Source organism: Chlorocebus sabaeus, chromosome 14 (genome assembly GCF_047675955.1).
Source record: "Chlorocebus sabaeus isolate Y175 chromosome 14, mChlSab1.0.hap1, whole genome shotgun sequence".
NCBI classification, from domain to species: domain Eukaryota; kingdom Metazoa; phylum Chordata; class Mammalia; order Primates; family Cercopithecidae; genus Chlorocebus; species Chlorocebus sabaeus.
In genome coordinates, this window is record NC_132917.1 from 38,814,483 (window position 1) to 38,832,930 (window position 18,448).

The window sequence follows — 18,448 nt, forward strand, 5'->3', positions numbered from 1 at the left end:
TCATCACCTTGGCCTGGAACTCTGCACCAATTAAACAATAAATCCCCAATTCCTCCCCCCGTAGGCTCTGGAAACTACCATTCTACTTTCTGTCTCTATAAACTGAACTATTCTAGGTATCTCAGAAGTGAAATCATGTAACATTTGTCCTTTTGTTTTTGGCTTCTTTTTACTTGGTAAAATGTTTTCAAGGTTCGCCTGTGCTGCAGCACCAGAATTACATTCCTTTCTAGGGCTGAATAATATTCTATTACATGTATGTATATACTACATTTTATTTATCTATTCATCTGGTAACTGACATGTGGTTTGTTTCTACCTTTTGGCTATTGTGAAAAGTGCTGCCTGTAAACACTGGTGTACAAATATCTGTTCAAATCCCTGCTTTCAATTATTTGGAGTACACAGCTAGAAGTGGAATTACTAGATCATACGGTAATTCTATGGTTAGTTTTTTGATGAACTGCCATACTGTTTTTTACAGAAGCTATACCATTTTAGATTCCCACCAGCAATGCACAAAGTTTCCAATTTCTTTACATCCATGTGGTTGTCCTTTGGTTTTTGTTTTTGGTTTTTTATTTTAAATAGTAGCCACCCTAATTGGTATGAAGTGGTATCTCATTGTGGTTTTCATTTCCATTTCACTAATGATGAATGTGCCTTTACAAAACAAAACAAAACATCTCTCGTGATACTGATAGAGTGGCCAGTCAAGAGATCACATTCTTCATAAAACACTGATCCAATATTAGGCAGCCCTCAAAATAGAGAAGAAATGAGCAAGAAAGTTGACTCATAAAGTAGTGTTCAAAAGTAGCCAACCTGGCCCAGCACAGTGGCCCATACCTGTAATCCCAGCACCTTGGCCATCCCTGGCCAACATGGGCACATCACCCTGAGGTCAGGAGTTCAAGACTAGACTGGCCAACGTGGTGAAACCCCATCTCTACTAAAAATACAAAAAATTAGCTAGGCATGGTGGCACACACCTGTAATCCCAGTTACTCGGGAGGCTGAAGCATGAGAATTGCTTGAGCATGGGAGGTGGAGGTTGCAGTGAGCCATTGCACCACGGCACTCCAGCCTAGGCAACAGAATAATGCTCTGTCTCGAAAAGAAAAGAAAGGAAAGGAAAGGAAAGGAAAAAGGAAAGGAAAAAGGAAAGGAAAAAGGAAAGGAAAAAGGAAAGGAAAGGAAAGGAAAAAGGAAAGGAAAGGAAAGGAAAGGAAAAGAAAGGAAAGGAAAGGAAGCCAACCTAAAAAAGCTCCCAATGACCAAAGCTGCAACAATTTACACAACAAAATAAGTAGCAATACTATTGGATTATAACCCAAAAAGTAAAAAAACATGTCCTTGAGTCTCCTACTAGAGGGCAGTGACTGTCTCACTTATCTTTATATCCTAACACTTCCCATGTTCATGGCACTAGTATAGTCAATCAACTGATGTAATCTTGGCTTTCATTTATCCTCTCTTTCTGAGATCTGAGTCTCACTCTTTTTATTGAAATAATCTATTTATAAAACCTCTGGTCCGGGCGAAGCGGCTCACGCCTGTAATCCCAGTACTTTGGGAGGCCAAGGAAGGTGGATCATTTGAGGTCAGGAGTTCCAGACCAGCCTGGACAACATGGTGAAACTCAGTCTCTACTAAAAATACAAAAAAAAAAAAAAAAAAAAAAAAAAATTAGCCAGGCGTGGTGGCATGCGCTTGTAATCCCAGCTACTTGGGAGGCTGTGGCAGGAGAATCACTTAAGCCTGGGAGGCACAGGTTGTAGTGAGCTGAGATCACACCACTGCACTCCAGTCTGGGCAACAGAGTGAGACTCTGTCTCAAAAAAAAAAAAAAAAAAGAAAAAAGAAAAAACAAAACCACTCTGTGCATAAACACTAAATGCAGACTACTAAATAGCAAATAATTCACCTTCAAATGGTAGTGCCTAGGGCTAGTTTAGTTCAACAAACTCTTATCAAGCACCTTTTAATATGCCAATCCAGGGAACTTCTTCCTCTATGATCATTTTTCTTCTTTTGGGGGGCTGGGGGATGGCTGACACAGTAATTGAGCTCTTACACACAGTATTTTTTGTTTGTAAGAATCTTTAGCAGGCCTGGTGTGGTGGCTCACACCTGTAATCCCAACACTTTGGGAGGCCGAGGTGGGCGGATCGCCTGAGGTCAGGAGTTCGAGACCAGTCTGGCGAACATGGCAAAACCCTATCTCTACTAAAAATACAAAAATTAGCCAGGCATGGTGGCAGGTGCCTGTAATCCCAGCTACTAGAGAAGCTGAGGCAGGAGAATTGCTTGAACCTGGGAGATGGAGGTTGCAGTGAGCCTAGATTGTGCCATTGCACTCCAGCCTAGGCGACAGAGCAAGACTCTGTCTCAAAAAACAAAACAAAACAACTTTAGTGCTTATTGCATCTTTTTAATGTATAGTTTATGTGTATCAGTGCTTTTCAAACTTAAATCACCTAGAAATTTTGTTAAAAATACAGCTTCCAATTCAGTAGTTGTTGGGTAGGGCATTTTTTGTTGTTTTGTTTTTTCGAGACAGAGTCTCACTCTGTCACCCAGGCTGGAGTACAGTGGTGCGATTTTGGCTCACTGCAACCTCCGCGTCCTGGGTTCAAGTGATTCTCCTGTCTCAGCCTCCCGAGTAACTGGGACTACAGGTGCACGCCACCATGCCCAGCTAATTTTTGTATTTTTAGTAGAGACGGGGTTTCACCATATTGCTCAGGTTAGTCTCGAATTCCTGACTTCAGGTGATCCACCTGCCTCGGCCTGCCAAAGGGCTGGTATTACAGGCGTGAGCCACCGTGCCTGGCCGAGCATTTGGTATTTTTATCAACCTCTCAGGTGAGGCCAACACTGCTGGTCTGAGGAATGTCCTTTGTGCAGCGAGAGTATACACATCTGTCTATTTGCTGGATTTTTACCTCCTTGAGGGTAGTGAGCATGTCTTACCTTTGTACCCTAGTTCCTGGTACTTGAGTGGAAGCTCACTACACTTTGAATAAGTGTATGAAATTACATATGCAGTGTGTTCAACTCCTGATGTTCCACCTGTGAATCCAAATGAAAAGTTCAACTTTCCCATAGGTATAAATAATCATCTATAAGCCCCTTAACTCTTTTCCAACCCCTTTTTTCTACTGTTTTAGCTCAGGAAATCCTCTCCTTATTCCTGAACAAAGAAATGAACTTAAACATAACTGGATCACTCCTACTGGCATATAAAAGCACTCAAAACAACAAGAAAAAAAAAAAAAAAAAGCTTTCCTTTTCCTCATGTCCCCCAGTATTCACGACATTCTTTGCCTTTCAGAGGTAGATTCCTCAAAAGGATCTCCACAGTCACCTTTTCTATACCAGCCCCCCAGGCTTCTCCACCCAGGGCTGTCATGGTCACCAGGAGATGCCATTCTATAATATGGCCAGGACTAAATCCCTGTACGCGTCTCATCTGACCTCCTGGCAGTATGACAGTTGACCACTTTCACTTTCTTGCCACTCCTTCATTTAACTTCCAAGTCATCATTCTCTCCTAATGGTTTACTCCAATGGACACAACATAGCCCAATTATGATCATTTATCACTACCTACACTACTAGCTCATACTGCCATCACCTCTTTTCTCTAAAATAGTCACTTTGCTTCATTATTATCCCCACAAAAGTCTGTTTTTCTTCACAAATTGACCATAATTAAAATTTTAACTTAAGTTTGATTATGTCACTCCTTCGCCTAAAATCCTCGAGAGTTCTACTATCACTAGTGCTAAAGCCCTACATGAAGTGGTTCCTATCTCTCCAAACGTAACTTTTCTCACTCTTCTTCACATATGCTATACTCTAGTCATACTGGTTGCTTTTTTTCTTTTTTCTTTTTGGAGACAGGGTCTTCTCTTTCACCCAGGCTGGAGTGTAGTGGGAGGATCACAGCTTACTGCACATACTGCTTGTCTTGATGTTTCTTGCATACCCCAAGCTTATCTTGCTTCAAGGTCTTACACTAACTACCCTCTTCTAGGGTGCTCCTCCACCAGAGTCTCTGCATTACTGGCTGCTTCTGAACATTCTAGTCTCTTCTCCAATGTCACCTCCTCAGAGAGGCTGTCCTCGACCATTATGTTTTTAAGAGTACCCCCACTCTCCTGCCTCTCAGACCCTACTTATCACAACCTGCTTTATTTTCTTGATTCTACTTACTATTATCTAAAACTACAGTATTTCTTTGTCTATTTGTCTGCTTTCTCCTACTAGAATGTAAGAGACTTTGTCTCATCACCCGCTCTCTCCTGATATCTGGAACACTGCTTGGCATTTCTGTTGCTGGGTTGAATGAATAAATGAAATGATTAAAAACCAAAACACACCAAATAAATTTATAATTCAAGAAAAAGCAACTTGAAATTTTACAAAACTAAAAGAAATCTGAAAGTGTGATATGACATAAAGTATCTTCAAAGCAAGACAAATTTAAATCTACTTGAAAGCTCTTAGTTGTAAAAATAGTCTCTCCAAACTAGGCATTTGAGAAAAACTTCATACTACTTAAATTCCCAAATTAAAGTTTAAAATGAAAATGACAATTTACTTCTAAATATCAAAGTGCTACAATGTTAACTTCAGAACTTTAATGAGGCAGTATCACTTCTTTGGTAAACTGTGACTCTTAGAAAGCCACGTTAAGCATGTACAAAGATTTCAAAAAATCAGTTATTAATACTATAGAAATACTTTTTAAAATAAATGCATTTTTTTAAACTAACATGATTTAACAAAAGGATCTCTAACCTTCCAACGATTTTGAAAGATAAGCACTATTTTCCCCTACACATATAATGAAGATACACAGGCCATTCTTCCATACATGAATAATTAAGACCTGGGTTAGAATCTTTCCTATTTCTATGATATTTTCCTGAAATGCATGATCATCTATGTGGTTAGTTCTTAGGAAACTACAGTAGTAAACAATTTCTAGTGTTATTGCAATGAGGAGGCACATTTGTGTACTCTGTAGCAAAGTACTGGTAATCCAAGTGACTTGGTGCCACTTACACTTTCACTTCCACCAAGACATGACAAGGTCAGAGTCTGACATAAAAGTGTTAAGTGTTTCTGATTACAATGCCATTGCCAAGTATATAAGCAGTTCTGTTCAGAGATTATTTCCACATTCAACAAATATATTCTGGTAGGTCTTCACTAAATTAAGATTATTTAACACAATATCGAATCTATTTGTTAAGAAATGAGAGGGAACGACAAGCACAAAAGCCCAGAGACAGGAGACTGTTTAGAGGAACAAACAGCAAGGAGACCAGTGTGACTAGAGCAGAGTCAGCAGAGTTGGAGATGAGATCAGAGAGACAGTAGGAGGCCATATCACATAAGGACTTTGACTTTTGAGTGTGATGGAGTGGCAATTATGGAAAGCCAATTGGAAAGCCTTTACAGCCTCTTTATAAGGATGCATTGCTACTTCTACTGTAAGGAACAAAAAGTTCACTGCTATAGTTTCAGATTCCATGTTGTAATTAACCTATAAGAAATTACCACTTGTGGGGTTTGACATTAAAGAAAAATACAATATTCATAATATCTGAAAAAGTTGTTAAATACCTTTTCTCTTTTCAAATATTGATATGTAGGAGGCTGAGTTCTTCTTCATATATTTCAACTAAAACAGCATATCACAAACCGACTGAATGCAGAAACAGAAAATGAGAATCCAGAGTGTACTATTAAGAGATTTGCAAAAATACTAAATAATGTCACTCTTTGCTAATTTTTTTGTTGTTGTTTTGGAAAACAGTTATTTTCTCTTTTCCTTTTTTTGTTTTTTCTTTCTTGGAAAACAATTATCTTAATATTAAAAATGTTACTGTTGTTAACATGTAATGGGTTCATTATTTTTAAATAAGCCAATAATAATTGAAATTTTTTATGTAAAAATTGATGGGTATAATGCATACAAACAGTACTTTTGGGGAGTCTCGATAATTTTCTAAGAGTGTGAAGGAGGCCGGGTGCGGTAGCTCACGCCTGTAATCCCTGCTCTTTGGGAGGCCGAGGTGGGTGGATCACAAGGTCAGGAGTTCAAGACCAGCCTGGCCAAGATGGTGAAACCCCGTCTCTACTAAATATACAAAAAATTAGCTGGGTGTGGTGGCAGGTGCCTGTAATCCCAGCTACTCAGGAGGCTGAGGCAGAGAACTGCTTGAACACAGGAGGCAGAGGTTGCAGTGAGCCAAGATCGTACCACTGTACTCCAGTCTGGGCAACAGAGCAAGACTCCATCTCAAAAAAAAAAAAAAAAAAAAAAGACTGTGAAGGGGCCCTGAGACCAAAAAACTTGAGAACTACCATCTGCCAATCTAACAGAACCCTGGAATAGCATTCCCAATTACCAGTAACAATTTCTAAGGACTCTTTGTTGGGTTAACTACGAAAAATCTATTTACAAATAACTTAGTCACATACAGCTTCTTTATAAGGATACATTGCTACTTTTCCCTATTCCCCTACCAAAACCACAAGCCATAAACCTCTTAGTCCAGTGGTTTTCAAACCTTTTAGATGGGAAGAAGCTCCCAAGAGAAATCCTCACTGAGCCACAACATATAATACAAATAAAAGTAGGGCCAACCAGGTTAAAATGGGGGTGGTGTCTTCAGTCTCCTGTTCATTCTTCCTCTCAGCTACCATAAAAGCCACCTAAGGCACTTCATACAGTTAGACTGAATGAGGTTTAAAAACCTATTGTAAACCAGCTGTTCAAATTTGATGCTTGCAAAAGTTTCAGAAAGATTCTGGCATTGTTTCACAATGATTATTTTCAACTCCACCCTCCAGTAGACACCAGATGTATGGTGTTTGCATCTACACAGAGAACCACAAAACTGTTTAAATCTCAGAGAATTCTCAGACTCCTGAGAATATCTAGAGATTCCAGTTTGAGAAACTACTGGAAGACTGGTGGATGGGTACAGGTCAATCTGAAAAGGCTTCCTGTAGGAAGACACACTATGATTAAGCTAGGGGAAAAGTCTTAGCTCAGAGATGAGAGATTCAGTTAGGAAAAGCTAAGGTAAGGCACATTTCCTAGGTTATCAGGAGAACTAACAGCCAGGAAGAATGTGGCTCACAAGTACCAGAGTTCTGCAGGCTACATTCAAAAGTTTGTGTTTGAGACACTGAAATAAGTCCTCATTCTCCTGAATCTGGGGCAGAAGTGCACTTCCTACTCTAAAGAGTTCTCTGTTCTAGTCAAAATTAAAATGATGAAAACACACCAAGCCTTAATAGAAATACTTGCTTTTGAGATAAAAACTATTTCAGTTCCACATATTCTGAAATTTACATAGGATAGAGCTGTGTGCAAAGAGGAGAGAGAGGAATCATTAGAGTTTTAACAATGAAGCAGGAAGATTATTTTAGCAACATTACAGAATGGTTGAAATAGACTGTTGGGTATGTAGAAGTCTAGGTATGTGCTGACCAAAGGCAATTAGGAAATAATTGATAAGTTAGTCAACAGTGCTTTCAATCTATTTTTAGTGTTTAACAGCATTATCTATGCATTTTACAGTTGACACCTGAAAAGCTAGATGTTTATGTGGAGCTATTTGGCTACCCAAATTCCTCTTATAAAAGAAACAACACAGATCATCTAATTTAGAAAAACAAACCTTCATTAACTACTAAGGTGAAGGGCTAAGGAAAAAGAGATTTTAATAATTCGGTAATTATTAAAATGAACATCTACAAGCTATAACCTAGACAGGGGAAAGCAAGACTTTCTCCTTAAACAGACTTGGCTAGAGATAAAATTTTTAAAAGAAGGAAGAGGACAGTCTTATATTTTTACTATTACATATCCCTTCTTCATCATTCCCTCTAAACTTTCTAATAGGTTTAAGACTTCTCTAAGAAACAACCTGTTCATTCTACTCAATTTTACATAAGTTTATTAATGGAAATCTGTGCCACATCTCACTAGCACATACTCTTCAACTATCTTCTTCCTTACATGTTTTAAGAGCAGAATAAAAGAGATGCCTAAAACATATACCTTTTAAAAATTATTTATCGGGCTAAATTCATATATTACTTTGGTGTAAAATAATCAAATAGCATTTAGCACAGAATCAAGTAATTTCAAATATCTTAAGCTTATTTGTTACCTAATAAAATATTACCAAAGAGATCTGTATTTGAAAGTCACTAAAAATATCTTGGCTGAAATAGATATACTTTTCTTCAAAACATATAAAGAATTGCCAGAAATAAACTCCCTAAGAGCTACCTATACCTACCAATAATTAGCTACACAATCTTGGATTAAGAGATTTAACTAATCCCTATGAGGGGTGGGGACAGTTGGATGATCTATAAAATCTCTTTAAGCTGTAACATTCTCTATTATTTTCTTAAACTCAAGGAAATTCACGAGGATCTGACAGGAGACAAGCCTACAGAAAAAAGTAGACCTTATGTATGGCAAGAGTTTTAAAAGAAACCCAAAAATTTAGGCACTAACCATGACTATATAAACACTCTCTCTATAAAAATATATGCAAATTGAAGAGATGCAAATATGAGCTATAAATTAAAATGTTGTCATGTTTATCAGGTAGAAATTCCTACATATCAGCATATCACTAATTCTTTATGACAGTTATAGGGATCATGAAGGAAGTGGTCCACGAACCAAAGCATCAGCATGTTCAGTTAAAAATGTGAATTCCGGGGCGCACCCAAGATGGCTGAATGGGAACAGCTCCAGCCTCCAGCTCCCAGCGTGAGTGACACAGAAGACAGGTGATTTCTGCATTTTCAACTGAGGTACCGGGTTCATCTCACTGGGGCGTGTCAGACAGTTGGCACTGGTCCTCGGGTGCAGCCCCACCAGCCAGAGCTGAAGCAGGGCAAGGCATTGCCTCACCTGGGAAGCACAAGGGGGAAGGGAATTCCTTTTCCTAGCCAGAGGAAATTGAGACACACAACACCTGGAAAATCGGGTCACTCCCACCCTAATACTGCGCTTTACCAAGGGTCTTAGCAAACGGCACACCAGGTGATTATATCCCACACCTGGCCCAGAGGGTCCCACACCCATGGAGCCTCCCTCATTGCTAGCACAGCAGTCTGAGATCTAACTGCAAGGCGGCAGCGAGGCTGGAGGAGGGGCGCCCCCCATTGCTGAGGCTTAAGTAGGTAAACAAAGCAACCGGGAAGCTCGAATTGGGTGGAGCCCACCACAGCTCAAGGAGGCCAGCCTGCCTCTGTAGACTCCTCCTCTGGGGACAGGGCATTGCTAAACAAAAAGCAGCAGAAACCTCAGCAGAGGTAATTGCCCATCTGACAGCTTTGAAGAGAGCAGTGGATCTCCCAGCACGGAGGTTGAGATCTGAGAACGGACAGACTGCCTGCTCAAGTGGGTCCCTGACCCCTGAGTAGCCTAACTGGGAGACATCCCCACTAGGTGCAGATTGACACCTAACACCTCACACGGCGGGGTACACCCCTGAGACGAAGCTTCCAGAGCAAGAATCAGACAGCAACACTCGCTGTTCAGCAATATTCTATCTTCTGCAGCCTCCACTGCTGATACCCAGGCAAACAAGGTCTGGAGTGGACCTCAAGCAAACTCCAACAGACCTACAGCTGAGAGTCCTGACTGTTAGAAAGAAAACTAACAAACAGAAAGGCCACCCACACCAAAACCCATCAGTACGTCACCATCATCAAAGACCAAAGGCAGATAAAACCACAAAGATGGGGAAAAAGCAGTGCTGAAAAGCTGGAAATTCAAAAAATCAGAGCGCATCTCCCCCTCCAAAGGAACGCAGCTCATCGCCAGCAACGGAACAAAGCTGGATGGAGAATGACTTTGATGAGTTGAGAGAAGGCTTTAGTCGATCAAACTTCTCAGAGCTGAAGGAGGAACTACGTAACCAGCACAAAGAAACTAAAAACCTTGAAAAAAGAATGGATGAACAGATAACTAGAATAATCAATGCAGAGAAGACCTTAAAAGAACTGATAGAGATGAAAACCATGACACGAGAACTACGTGACAAATGCACAAGCTTCAGTAACTGACTCGATCAACTGGAAGAAAGAGTATCAGCGACTGAAGATCAAATGAATGAAATGAAACGAGAAGTGTAGAGAAAAAAGAGTAAAAAGAAATGAACAAACCTCCAAGAAATATGGGATTATGTGAAAAGACCAAATCTACCTCTGATTGGTGTGCCTGAAAGTGACGGGGAAAATGGAACCAAGTTGGAAAACACTCTGCAGGATATCATCCAGGAGAACTTCCCCAACCTAGTAAGGCAGGCCAACATTCAAATTCAGGAAATACAGAGAACGCCACAAAGATACTCCTCGAGAAGAGCAACTCCAAGACACATAATTGTCAGATTCACCAAAGTTGAAATGAAGGAAACAATGTTAAGGGCAGCCAGAGAGAAAGGTCGGGTCACCCACAATGGGAAGCCCATCAGACTAACAGCAGATCTCTCAGCAGAAACTCTCCGAGTGGGAAGAATGGGGGCCAATATTCAACATTCTTAAAGAAAAGAATTTTCAACCCAGAATTTCATATCCAGCCAAACTAAGTTTCATAAGTGAAGGAGAAATAAAATCCTTTACAGACAAGCAAATGCTTAGAGATTTTGTCACCAGCAGGCCTGTCCTACAAGAGATCCTGAAGGAAGCACTAAACACGGAAAGGAACAACTGGGACCAGCCATTGCAAAAACATGTCAAAATGTAAAGTCCATTGATGCTAGGAAGAAACTGTATCAACTAGCAAGCAAAATAACCAGCTAATATCATAATGACAGGATCAAGTTCACACATAACAATATTAACCTTAAATGAAAATGGACTAAATGGTCCAATTAAAAGACACAGACTGGCAAATTGGATAAAGAGTCAAGACCCATCAGTCTGCTGTATTCAGGAGACCCATCTCACACACAGAGACTCACATAGGCTCAAAATAAAGGGATGGAGGAAGATCTACTAAGCAAATGGAGAACAAAAAAAAGCAGGGGTTGCAATCCTAGTCTCTGATAAAACAGACTTTAAACCATCAAAGATCAAAAGAGACAAAGAAGGCCATTACATAATGGTAAAGGGATCAATTCATCAGGAAGAGCTAACTATCCTAAATATACATGCACCCAATACAGGAGCACCCAGATTCATAAAGCAAGTCCTTAGAGACTTACAAAGAGACTTAGACTCCCATACAATAATAATGGGAGACTTTAACACCCCAACGTCAACATTAGACAGATCAACGAGACAGAAAGTTAACAAGGATATCCAGGAACTGAACTAAACTCTGCACCAAGCGGACCTAATAGACATCTACAGAACTCTCCACCCCAAAGCAACAGAACATACATTCTTCTCAGCACCACATCACACTTATTCCAAAATTGACCACGTAGTTGGAAGTAAAGCACTCCTCAGCAAATGTAAAAGAACAGAAATTATAACCAACTCTCAGACCAGAGTGCAATCAAACTAGAACTCAGGACTAAGAAACTCAATCAAAACCGCTCAACTACATGGAACCTGAACAACCTGCTCCTGAATGACTACTGGGTACATAACGAAATGAAAGCAGAAATAAAGATGTTCTTTGAAACCAATGAGAACAAAGATAACAACATACCAGAATCTCTGGGCCACATTTAAAGCAGTGTGTAGAGGGAAATTTATAGCACTAAATGCCCACAAGAGAAAGCAGGAAAGATCTAAAATTGACACCCTAACATCACAATTAAAAGAACTAGAGAAGCAAGAGCAAACACATTCAAAAGCTAGCAGAAGCCAAGAAATAACTAAGATCAGAGCAGAACTGAAGGAGATAGAGACACAAAAACCCTCCAAAAATATCAATGAAACCAGGAGCTGGTTTTTTGAAAAGATCAACAAAACTGATAGACCACTAGCAAGACTAATAAAGAAGAAAAGAGAGAAGAATCAAACAGATGCAATAAAAAATGATAAAGGGGATATCACCACCGACCCCACAGAAATACAAACTACCATCAGAGAATACTATAAACACCTCTACGCAAATAAACTAGAAAACCTAGAAGAAATGGATAATTTCCTGGACACTTACACTGTCCCAAGACTAAACCAGGAAGAAGTTGAATCCCTGAATAGACCAATAGTAGGATCTGAAATTGAGGCAATAATTAATAGCCTACCAACCATATCCTGGCTAACACGGTGAAACCCCGTCTCCACTAAAAATACAAAAAATTAGCTACGCGTGGTGGCGGGTGCCTGTAGTCCCAGCTACTCAGGAGGCTGAGGCAGGAGAATGGCGTGAACCCAGGAGGCGGAGCTTGCAGTGAGCCGAGATCATGCCACTGCACTCCAGCCTGGGTGACAGAGCGAGACTCTGACTCAAAAAAAAAAAAAAAAAGAAAATAGTCTACCAACCAAAAAAAGTCCAGGACCAGACAGATTCACAGCCGAACTCTACCAGAGGTACAAGGAGGAGTTGGTATCATTCCTTCTGAAACTATTCCAATCAATAGAAAAAGAGGGAATCCTCCCTAACTCATTTTACGAGGTAAACATCATCCTGATACCAAAGCCGGACAGAGATACAACAAAAAAAGAGAATTTTAGACCAATATCCCCGATGAACATCGATGCAAAAATCCTCAGTAAAATACTGGCAAACCAAATCCACAGCACATCAAAAAGCTTATCCACCATGATCAAGTGGGTTTCATCCCTGGGATGCAAGGCTGGTTCAACATAGGCAAATCAGTAAATGTAATCCAGCATATAAATAGAACCAAAGACAAAAACCACACAATTATCTCAATAGATGCGGAAAAGGCCTTTGACAAAATTCAACAGCCCTTCATGCTAAAATCTCTCAATAAATTCGGTATTGAGGGAACGTATCTCAAAATAATAAGAGCTATTTATGACAAACCCACAGTCAATATCATACTGAATGGGCAAAAACTGGAAGCATTCCCTTTGAAAACTGGCACAAGACAGGGATGCCCTCTCTCACCACTCCTATTCAACATAGTGTTGGAAGTTCTGGCTAGGGCAATCAGGCAAGAGAAAGACATAAAGTGTATTCAGTCAGAAAAAAAAGAAGTCAAATTGTCCCTGCTTGCAGATGACATGATTGCATATTTAGAAAACCCCATTGTCTCAGCCCAAAATCTCCTTAAGCTGATAAGCAACTTCAGCAAAGTCTCAGGATACAAAATCAATGTGCAAAAATCACAAGCATTCTTATATACCAGTAACAGACAAACAGAGAACCAAATCATGAATGAACTCCCATTCACAATAGCTTCAAAGAGAATAAAATACCTAGGAATCCAACTTACAAGGGATGCAAAGGACCTCTTCAAGGAGAACTACAAGCCACTGCTCAGTGAAATAAAAGAGGACACAAACAAATGGAAGAACATACCATGCTCATGGATAGGAAGAATCAATATTGTGAAAATGGCCATACTGCCCAAGGTAATTTATAGATTCAATGCCATCCCCATTAAGCTACCAATGACTTTCTTCACAGAATTGGAAAAAACTGCTTTAAAGTTCATATGGAACCAAAAAAGACTCTGCATTGCCAAGACAATCCTAAGCCAGAAGAATAAAGCTGGAGGCATCACGCTACCTGACCTCAAACTATAGTATAAGTCTACAGTAACCAAAACAGCATGGTAATGGTACCAAAACAGAGATATAGATCAATAGAACAGAACAGAGCCCTCAGAAATAATACCACACATCTACAGCCATCTGATCTTTGACAAACCTGACAAAAACAAGAAATAGGGAAAGGATTCCCTATTTAATAAATGGTTCTGGGAAAATTGGCTAGCCATAAGTAGAAAGCTGAAACTGGATCGTTTCCTTACTCCTTACACGAAAATTAATTCAAGATGGATTAGAGACTTAAACGTTAGACCTAAAACCATAAAAACCCTAGAAGAAAACTTAGGTAATACCATTCAGGACATAGGCATGGGCAAGGACTTCATGTCTAAAACACCAAAAGCAATGGCAACAGAAGCCAAAATTGACAAATGGGATCTAATTAAACTAAAGAGCTTCTGCACAGTAAAAGAAACTACCATCAGAGTGAACAGGCAACCTACGGAATGGGAGAAAATTTTTGCAATCTACTCATCTGACAAAGGGCTAATATCCAGAACCTACAAAGAACTCAATCAAATTTACAAGAAAAAAACAACCCCATCAAAAAGTGGGCAAAGGATATGAACAGACACTTCTCAAAAGAAGACATTCATAAAGCCAATGGACACATGAAAAAATGCTCATCATCACTCGCCATCAGAGGAATGCAAATCAAAACCACAATGAGATACCATCTCACACCAGTTAGAATGGCAATCATTAAAAAAATCAAGAAAAAACAGGTGCTGGAGAGGACGTGGAAAAATAGGAACACTTTTACACTGTTGGTGGGACTGTAAACTAGTTCAACCACTGTGGAAAGCAGTGTGGCGATTCCTCAAGGGTCTAGAACTAGAAATACTATTTGACCCAGCCATCCCACTACTTGGGATATATCCAAAGGATTATAAGTCATGCTGCTATAAAGACACATGCACACGTATGTTTACTGCGGCACTATTCACAATAGCAAAGACTTGGAATCAACCCAAATGTCCATCAGTGACAGACTGGATTAAGAAAATGTGGCACATATACACCATGGAATACTATGCAGCCATAAAAAAGGATGAGTTCGTGTCCTTTGTAGGGACATGGATGCAGCTGGAAATCATCATTCTCAGCAAACTATCGCAAGAACAGAAAACCAAATACTGCATGTTCTCACTCATAGGTGGGAATTGAACAATGAGATCACTTGGACACGGGAAGGGGATCATCACACACTGGGTCCTACTTGTGGGGAGGGGGGAAGGGAGGGATAGCATTAGTATCTAATGTAAATGGGTATATCCCATTACATTAATGGGACGAGTTAATGGGTACAGCACACCAACATGGCACATGTATACATATGTAACAAACCTGCATGTTGTGCACATGTACCCTAGAACTTAAAGTATAATTTTAAAAAAAATTGTGGGCCAGGCGCGGTGGCTCAAGCCTGTAATCCCAGCACTTTGGGAGGCCGAGACGGGTGGATCACGAGGTCAGGAGATCAAGACCATCCTGGCTAACACGGTGAAATCCCGTCTCTACTAAAAAAATACAAAAAACTAGCCGGGCAAGGTGGCGGGCGCCTGTAGTCCCAGCTACTCGAGAGGCTGAGGCAGGAGAAAGGCGTGAACCCGGGAGGCGGAGCTTGCAGTGAGCTGAGATCGGGCCACCGCACTCCAGCCTGGGCGACAGAGCGAGACTCCATCTCAAAAAAAAAAAAAAAAAAAAAAAAAGTGAATTCCTGGACGCCCCACTCAAGATTTTCTGATTCAGAAATTCTGGCAATGAAGGCTAGCAAAGAATGTTTTAACATTCTGTCCAAGTGATTCTGATGTTTGATAGTTTGGCAACCACTGAGCTAAAAGCACAAGATCTCTCTCTTTTTTTTTTTTTTTTAAATTGAGATTAAAAAAATTAATCCCAGGCTGGAGTGCAGCAGCGCCATCTCAGCTCATTGCAACCTCCGCCTCCCAGGCTTGGGCTCAAGTGATCCTCCCATCCCAGCCTCTCCAATAGCTGGGATTATAGGCATGCACCATCACGCTCAGCTAATTTTTTGCATTTTTGGTAGGGATGGAGTTTCACCATGTTGTCCAGGCATGTCTTGAACTCCTGAGCTCAAGCAATCCATGAACCTTGGCCTCCCAAAGTGCTTTGCCCAGCGAAGTTAATTCTTAACCCTTGATTAAAATAGTTTAAGTGCTGAACATTATAATTTCTAGGAAATTAAATGTCTATATAAGCTTTAAATTAACTTTTTAAATTTACATATTTTTATGAGGAAATGTTTATATCAGTACAGCAAAACTAAATTTTAGAGACACTGGGCATCATTAGTTTAGATATCATTAGTTTATTACAAAGGAAAGACATGAAAATTATTTTACATGATAGAAGATTTCAGAATTACAGAATGGGCAGCTTCATGTTGATGCCATTTCAATATGATTTATTTCCGTCTATATAGTTTGCAAGAATGTCACCATCTCTAAATGAGAAGTAATCCTTTTTGTCTAGAACTACTTTGGTGCCTACCATATTCTGAACTTTATCTCCAACTTACATGCTAACTGGTTAACTCTCCACCCCTTATTTTAGAGTCTGATCCAACATCTACTGTTGCTTACAGTACTTTTCCTTGAGATTCTTCTGGAAGCATGTCTCCTTTGGTTACAGTTTTAGACACATTCCTTTCAATCAATACACGGTCATACAGTGGAAAGAAACCTTGTAAAAGCGTGTCCTGACAAAACTCCCACTTTTGCAGCTTAAACTCTGCTCTCCTAAATTAACTATTTGCTATTAATCACAATACTATAAGAAGACTTCACTTCACATAATGGGAAAAAACACTTGCAATTCATATATTTGATAAGGAACTTATATTCAGAATATATAAAAAACTAGGCCGGGTGCAGTGGCTTACGCCTGTAATCCCAGCACTTTGGGAGGCTGAGGCGGGTGGATCACGAGGTCAGAAGATCAAGATCATCCTGTCTAACACGGTGAAACCCCATCTCTACTAGAAATACAAAAAAGTACCCAGGTGTGGTGGCATGCGCCTGTGGTCCCAGCTACACAGGAGGCTGAGGCAGAACTGCTTGAACCCAGGAGGCAGAGGTTGCAGTGAGCCAAGATTGTGCCACTGCATTGCAGCCAGGGCAACCAAGCGAGACTCCATTTCAAAAAAAAAAAACCCTTACAACTCAACAATAAAAAGACAACCCAATTTTAAAATGGGCAAAAGATCTGAATAGACATTTCTTCAAACAGAATCTACAAATGTTCAATATGCACATGAAAAAATGTTCATCATTAATTATTAGGATAATACAAATGAAAACCACAATGAGATATCACCTCATACCCACTAGGATGGCTAAAAAGACAAGTGTTGGTGAAAATATAGAAAAATTGAAACCCTCCCACACTGCTGGTGGGAATGGAAATAAGCAGCTATTCTTAATAGCCAATAGGTAGAAACAACCCAAATGTCCATCTATTGATGAACGCATAAGTAAAATGTAGTATATGTTAATGCAACACAATATTATTTAGTCACAGAACAAAATGAAGTACTGATACATGCTAAAATATGGATGAACATTGAAAACATTTTGCTAAGTGAAAAAAGGTAGTCATGAAAGACTACATATTATGATTCCATTTATATGAAATGCCCAGAACAGACAAATCCATAAAGACAGAACATAGATTAATGGTTACCTGGGGCTGGAGGTTTGGAGGATGATAGCTAAAGGGTATGGAGTTCTTTTTGTGGTGATGAAAATGACTTATAATTGATTGTGCAATGGTTGCACAGTTCTGTAAACATACTAAAAACTACTGAATTGTATAGGTTAATACTAGTTCCTTGATATTTTTTTGGATAGCATATCAAAAGCTCAGGCAACAAAAGCAAAAATAAACAACTTGGAATACATCAAACTAAAAAGCTTCTGCACAGCAAAGGAAACAATCAACACAATGAAAAGGCAACCTACGGACTGGGAGAAAATGTTTACAAACCATATACCTTTTTTTATCGTTTTGGAGACACAGTCTCACTCTGTTGCCCAGGCTGGAGTGAAGTGGCACGATCTCAGTTCACTGTAACCTCCGCCTCCCTGGTTCAAGTAATGCTCTGCCTCAGCCTCCAGAGTAGCTGGGATTACAGGCCCCGCTAATTTTTAGTAGAGACGGAGTTTCCCCATTTTGGCCAGGCTGTTCTCAAACTCCTGACCTCAAGTGATCCACCTCCCTCAGCCTCCCAAAGTGATGGGATTACAGGCATGAGCCACTGCGCTCGGTCAAGACTGTTTTTTTCTAATGACATACTAATGACCAACAGTTATATGAAAAGGTACTCAACATCATTAATCATCGGAGAAATACAAATCAAAACCACAATGAGATATCACCTCACACCTGTTAGAATGACTCTTACCAAAAAGATAAGAGATAACAAGTATTGGCGAGGGTGTGTAGAAAAGGAAACCCTTGTAGACTGTGGATAGGAATATAAATTGGCACAGCCATTATGGAAAACAGTAATGGAGGTTCCTCAAAAACTTAAAAATAGAACTACCGTAAGACCTAGCTGGGTATGTACTCAAAGCAAATGAAATCAGCACCTAGTAGAGATATCTGTGCTCCTGTGTTCATTACAGTACTAGTCACGATAGCCAAGTTATGGAAATGATGTGTCAATTGA

General features: G+C 39.9%; 1 protein-coding gene across 4 annotated transcripts in view; it reads right to left on the bottom strand.

Annotated features, from left to right (window-relative positions):
* The window catches only part of SOS1 (SOS Ras/Rac guanine nucleotide exchange factor 1), a 146,966-nt gene that overhangs the window by 109,604 nt on the left and 18,914 nt on the right, over positions 1-18,448 (bottom strand). Inside the window, exon 1 of one of the 4 annotated variants that reach the window (XM_038006832.2) lies at positions 2,977-2,996. The exons of the other annotated variants lie outside the window; for them this stretch is intronic. The gene's annotated coding sequence lies outside the window, so the exon portion shown is untranslated. Of the gene's footprint in view, positions 1-2,976; positions 2,997-18,448 lie in introns of those variants that run through there. 4 annotated transcript variants of the gene reach the window in all.